This window comes from Zingiber officinale, chromosome 2B (genome assembly GCF_018446385.1).
Source record: "Zingiber officinale cultivar Zhangliang chromosome 2B, Zo_v1.1, whole genome shotgun sequence".
Classification (NCBI taxonomy): domain Eukaryota; kingdom Viridiplantae; phylum Streptophyta; class Magnoliopsida; order Zingiberales; family Zingiberaceae; genus Zingiber; species Zingiber officinale.
Window position 1 is genome coordinate 38,079,433 of NC_055989.1, and position 7,577 is coordinate 38,087,009.

The window sequence follows — 7,577 nt, forward strand, 5'->3', positions numbered from 1 at the left end:
GACGAGGAGAGAGACCGGAACGGTTTCGAGACACGACCTTGAAATGGCTCGAGGAGAGGGGCGGTGCTCTCCAAGGGGGTTTATATAGTGTACATGATATGGGGATGAAAATCAAAAGATATGAAGTTGGATGAAATCCGACCCTTGCATAAGGATACATATGACCCATGCATAAGGATTTTTTAGTTCACATATTAAATTAATAATGAATATTATTTTGATAATTTTAAAAATAAGGATAATTTGAAAATTAAAGATGCTCTTTTTATTTTATTTTTTAAAATGTTTATAATTCATTTCTCATTAAAAAAGAATAAAATTATCATACTGCCCTCATTCATGTAGAGAGATTTTTCCTTAGAAAACGGTCATCGGTTCTTGGCCTCTTGCCACTAAAGCCTGTGAACCACGCAAATAAGACAAGCAACTGAAAAAAAAATAGGTTGAGTAATCTCAATACAAAACTTATGCATTCTATTCAATTCTTAAGAAATTATAAACGGAATAGATAAAATTACGGAAGCGTACCAGAATCCATAGTATGCAATTGATTTTGGGCAAGATCTTCAATTTGCAGATCTTCCTTAGTATCCAGGGAGTTTTGTCGATGAGGAAACAAAACAAAAACGTCATCTGCAAACTGGGATCATAACCCTTATTTATAGAAACATAAGTTTGTCTATTTCTAATTTGACCCCTCAACAAATTAGAAATTACACATAGTATCCACATTAATTTATTCATAACAATTAAACCCTTAAGTCATATTCCTTAATCATAAATTTGATCATATTAAATCATGACTTATTTAATTGATGATATTAGACATTTATAATTACAATTATGGTTCCAAAATTCTAACAATCTCCCATTGGACCATATGTGTAAACTTATAAATGTTAACCTTAATGAGCTCATAACTTTTGTCATCATAGCTGTAGGGTTTCCTTAACAATCTCGTCCATTAATTATATAGACATAGGATCAATGTAGTCTTCATTGTATCTTTCACAACTAAACCATCAATGGTCACGTATATCAATATAATCAAATGACATAGATCAATTATGAATATGCGACATGAAAATTATATACAAGGTGATCTATTCATGTCAATTTTCAACTGGTCCTCCTTATAACCAAAGTGAGATCAAAACTTTAACTTAAGTTATACAAAGTGCAATGAAGTAAAATTGAACTTTATATCTGATCAGATAATTTCTAAATACATATGTTTCATCAACATAACCAAACATATATAGAAAACATGTATAGTACAAACTCCCACTAGATCTAGATTTCACCAAACTGAATAACACCCATATGAGTGGTATGCTCATAGAAGACATTGGGCGATAAACCTTTTGTAAAAGGATCTGCTATCATGAAGTTTGTGCCTATGTGTTCTTTCGAAATCTGTCCACTTTGTACTCTTTCTTTCACAACAAGGAACTTGATATCGATGTGCTTCGATTTTGTCGAGCTCCTATTGTTGTTAGAATACAATACAGCTGATCAATTGCCACAAAATAACTTCAGTGGTCTTTCAACCTTTCCCAAAATACGCAGCCCAGTGACAAAATTTTTCAGTCATATTCCATGATTAGATGTCACGTAACATGCTATAAATTTTGCTGCCATGGTGGAAGAAGTTGTTAATGCTTGTTTGACACTTCTCCAAGAGATAGCTCCGCCGGCCAATAGAAAAACATAGCCTGAAGTGGATCTCATGTTATCTTGGCATCCTGCAAAATCAGAGTCAGAATATCTCATGATCTCAAGAGTATCTGACTTCTTATATGTGACCATATAATCAATTGTTCTCTTTAAATATCTCATTACCCTCTTTGTTGTTTTCCAATGATCCATTCCTGGGTTGTTTAAATATCTGCCCAATACTCCAACAATGTACGTAATATCCGGATGCGTACAAACTTGAGCATACATAAGACTTCCTACAGCCGAAGCATAGGGAATCTTTTGCATTTCTTGAGTCTCGAGGCTTCCTTTAGGGCATTGTTTAAGACTAAACTTGTCTCCTTTAGCGACTGGGGTATTACTTGGTTTGTAATCTTGCATGTCAAATCTTTTAAGCACCTTATCGATATAGTTCTTTTGCGATAATCCAAGAATACCTTGAGAACGATCTCGATGTATTTGGATTCCTAATACAAAAGATGTGTTACCAAGATCTTTCATTTCAAAATATCTAGATAGAATCTCTTGGTATCATTTAGCATACCTATATCGTTTGTGGCAAGCAAAATGTCATCAACATATAGAACCAGGAAGATATGCTTACTCCCACTGAACTTATAATACACACAATCATCTACCACATTTACCTCAAAACCAAATGAGATGATTATTTGATGAAATTTATAGTACCATTGATGAGATGCTTGTTTTAACCTATAGATGGACTTCTTAAGTTTACAAACCATACTCTTTGGATCTCCTAATACAAAGTATTCTGGTTGCACCATATAGATTGTTTCCTCAATATCTCCATTGAAAAAAGCTATTTTGACATCCATCTGATGGAGTTCCATATCGAAGTGTGCGACAAGTGTCATGATTGTCCTTAAAGAGTCCTTCGTTGAAACTGGAGAAAAGGTCTCTTTAAAGTCAATCCCATATTTCTGAGTATAGCCTTTAGCTACAAGACGTGCTTTATATCTTTCCACATTACCATTTGAATCCCGTTTGGTTTTAAAAATCCACTTACAACTAATGGGTTTCACACATTATGGTAATATGACAAGTTCCCAAATATTATTGTCTTGCATTGACTTATACTCCTCATTCATTGCCTCAATCCACTTTTGAGAATTTGAATCTTACATGGCTTGACGAAAGTTGATCGGATCATCCTCTGTCATACCATCATTTTCCTCATGTTCTTGAAATAGTACTATGTAATCATCCGAAATAGCACTCCTCCTTTCTCTAGTGGACCTTCGTAAAGGCACTTGTTCTACATCCACTGGTTCTTATGGTTGTTGAGTTTGTTCTTCTAGGAGTTGATTAACAATGTCTTGTTGTTCTGGTATTGCATCCTGATCACTGACAGGAATAAAATCCTGATCATTATTAGAAGCAATCATAGGAATATAAACTATTTCCTCTTGAAGAGTAGTGGGAATCCATTCCTCCTCAAAGACAAGGTCAGTTACTTTTTCCCCCAAACTCAATATTCTCAAAGAACGTTGCAGTTCCCGTCTCAAAGATGGTCTTTACTTTAGGATCATAAAACTTATAGCCCCGTGATCGCTCAGAATATCCAATAAAGTAGTTACTTACAGTTCTGGAGTCCAGTTTCTTTTCATGTGGTCTATGCGGTCTATCCTCAGTTGGGCATCCCCAAATATGAAAATGTTTGAGACTTGGCTTTCGCCTTGTCTAAAGCTCAAAAGGTGTTTTAGTAGCTGCTTTAGTGGGTACTCGATTTAGAATGTAAGCTACTGTCTTTAATGCTTCTCCCCAGAGTGACATTGGTAAGGTTGAATGACTAATCATACTCCTTATCATATCCTTAAGAGTTCGATTACGTTGTTCAGCTACACCATTCATGCTTGGTGAGCCTGGCATGGTGTACTGTGGGACGATTCCACACTCCTCTAGGTATTGAGCAAAAAGTCCTGGACGTTGCTCACCTGAATCGTCATATCTACCGTAGTATTCACTACCACGATCAGATCTGACTTTCTTAATTTTTTTGTCTAGTTGGTTCTCAACTTCAACCTTAAATAATTTGAAAACGTTCAATGTTTTAGCCTTCTCATAAATAAGAAATAGGTATGCATACCGAGAATAATCATCAATGAATGATACAAAATATTATTGACCATTCCAAGAAGGTGTTGGAAATGATCCACAAACATCTGTATGTATTAATTCTAATACTTCTGTAGCTCTATATGCACCCTCTTTCTTTCTTTTGATTTGTTTTCCCTTAATGCATTCAACACAAACACTTAGGTCTGTAAAATCAATGGAGTGTATAATTCCATCCGATACAAGTTGTTCAACTCTATTTCTAGAGATGTGTCATAAACGTTTGTGCCATAAGGCACCTGAGTTTTCATTTTTAAATTTACGCTTAGTACCATGTGATTCCACATTCAGGGTTTCAATATAAGAAGCATTTATATCAAGCATATATAGATTGTCATAAATTATAAGTGAACCGGTTCCAACAATAGTAGAATTAATAGATAAACTGAACTGACCGTTTCCAAACGAACAACAGTAATCTAATTTGTCCAAATGAGAAACAGAAACCAAATTCCGTCTAAATGACGGTACAACAAAAGTATCTTTTAAGTCTAAATAATAACCAGTCACCATAAGAAAAAAGCTAATAGACAACGCTTTTAAAGCGTTGTCTTTGTGCCTAAAAAAGCGTTGTTAAAGACACTGTTGTTAAAAGTCTGCTCAACGACAACGCTTTTAAAGCGTTATCGTTTGTAGCAAAGACAACGCTTTAAAAGCGTTGTGTATTTTTTACAAAAACATCATCTTTGCAACGCTTTAAAAGCGTTGTTGTTTTTGGCAAAGACAGCACTTGTGCAACGCTTTAAAAGCGTTATCTTTTTAAAATAAAAAAAATTCTATTTACAAAATCATTTTTTTATATTTACAAAACTATTAATTTTCTTTTACCATGTCTAGATTTGAATTTGACATATAAAATAACATTAATTAGCTCAACTAATGATTTCAAACTCGTACCAAAACAATAGAATTCAATTACAAAGTATTAGTATTTACAGGAGAATTCAACTATACACAAAGACTAAATAGTTCTGTTTCAAAGTAGATAGTGACATTCGAATTTAAAACAAAAAAAAGCACAAAATAGCTAGTCGACCTCGAAGACAACGATCTGCATGCTTTCTTATACTAGATATACTGATCAAAAAGGATTGTCGGCTTGAGACTGGAACAAAACACCTACCACTGTGTATCTGTCACAGAAAACAATACCATCAGTATTATGCAAAAGAAATTTTCACTCTTAAAGTTGAAAACAAAGGTCACAGTTCACACCATACAGCAATGAGAAAATTTGGATTGAGAAAGACAGAAGAAAGAAATGGATCTTTGGCAGGTAAATCAGTGCACAAGAAAAAAGGCAACCAAAGCCACACATGATTCTATACATAGAACCTAGAATGATATCTTGGATTGGTTTTATATTTTACAGGCTACATTTCTTTAACATGCATATTAATGCTATAAATCACATAGATATATTCTTCTTGCATTACTGAAATTCCTTCTCATTGTCAAATGTTTGACAAGATAATAAGTAGTCCTCGTCTATTGAAAAAGCAACAGTAAGATACATCTACATACTATATTATTTGTCATTCATTGCATATCATTCTTTGTTTGGCAAATCATATAGCATAAAACACATTCTAGTACATTCACCAGCCATGCTCACCAGGCATCCATCAATACAAATTGTTCTAAACATATGGTAAAGTCTCACAATGCATAAAAAAACGTTGTTTTCTTAGTAGAAGATAACAAAGAATATATGAACAAAGAAAATTCAAGTATCAGATAATAGACATGAAATATGAAATAGGAGAAAAAATAAGATTCAAAATATAAACCAATTCAGCATGCTTACACAACTTCTAGAAAAATAAAAGAACTAACAGATTCAAGATAAGAAGAATTTGAGCAGACTGAATTCTTAAAAGAATTATTACAGATGAGATAATCATCTAATGACAAACTATCAACAATTTGCAAGGAAAAGTAGGAAACTCACTTGTTCGTAGTCTGGATTTTTGATCCAATCTAACCTAGAGCATGGAAAGTAAAAACACATCAAGTAAACATCTAGTGAAACAAAAACTAGAGCATGTAACAAAACCTAAACTAATTGCATTCAAATAAAGAACAAACATCATAGGAACACTAAACTAATTGCATTCAAATTGCATAGCTTAATGCATCTAGCAATTTGAGTGAGCATAAAAGTTAAACAATGCTGAGGCAATTTGTGATAAAAAATACATACCTTGCTTGGAGTAGAGGTAACTGATATAACATACCATCCGAGATTTAGCCAATATTCAAAAAGGCTTAGCTCAAATGATACATCATGTCAGACCAAGAGAATCCCTTACTGTTGTGAAATGCCTGTGATCGGATAGATGTGCTAGCATATCATATTTATAATTTACAACCAAAAATAAAAAAGATAGGCTTCCAGGTAAAAGGTTCATAAGCTTATATAAGTTATAAAGGAATGACTATGAAAAGAAAAGGAATTGTGGGTTAAAATAAGGTCTTAAACACTCATCTGATGTTATGCTGCCTACTGGGAATCACTAAATACTTGCTTTATTTCCACAACAATAGGTACAACTTCCTAAGGATCATAGTGATAATCCACCAAGAAGTCATTAACTAAATGGCCTGATCCATCATCTCCTTTATAAGTAAGCCTTCAATAAAATAACTTGTGGACCAACACCCCCATCCTAGAAACAGAACCTTCAATGCACAAAGAAACAAACCAAGGTAACAAGTCCTGGGGAGGTAGGAATACCACCATAGGCTCATAGTGAAGGTACACACAATGTTCCATATTACCCTAATATCATCTTGGTGTTAGCAATTATTGTATGCAATTATTTTTGTATATTTTTTCTACTGAATTAATTATTGTATAGCAAAGAAATATTAGTTTATATTTACAGAAGACTAACTATTCCTCTTCTTAGCTCATCCATGCTGTACTTTAATAGTTGAGATTCTCTACAAACTTGTTTTATTTTTAATGTCATGTGAATGAGAGCGTGCGGGGAATACTAAGAATGATTAAGTGAAGAAACAAAGTAGGATTTAAATGAGACAGAGATTGATGTTAAAATAGACTTGAAACTTTGTGTTCATTAGAACACCTATGACCTGACGCCAGCTCTCTGCTGTAGTTTGTATAGAATTCAATGAGAGAGATTTAGAACTACCCCATAAAAATATCCATCTTTGTTTGCCACTTCAATGTCATATGGGTCTACGTACATAGTCAAATCTCTAGTTTCAATATGCAGAAAGAGGTCAATTTGGGTTTTCTATAGTTATGATAGTTTCACAAAAAGAAGCATATGAAGAATGCATATTTTTCAAACAAAAAGGTTTTCAGTTGCTTGAAGAATGCTAAATCCCTAAATAAAAGGTGGGAAAAAAATCTTAACAATATAGGAACTATGTATTCTCATATACACAGCATCAGATCTGGGACAAATTGCACTCGCCATTGGCATGCTTTTACCTACTTCCAGATTGATCTACAATCGAATCACCACACTTCAAAATTTCTAATTCAAACCCTGAGTTACAGGGAGGCAGGAGAATCTCGAAACAAATGCGGAAAATCAGTAATGAAGCAGGAAGCAACTGACCTCTGAGGGGCGAGGCGGCCAACAGCGCAGCCACGGAAGAGTTGGATCTCGGCCGCCTCAGCCACCGCAGCAGAAGGGAGACAGGCATGCGTTGTGAGGAGGAGGTTACGGTGGATGAGGAAACCAGTGCCTGCGACGCCGTCGCCG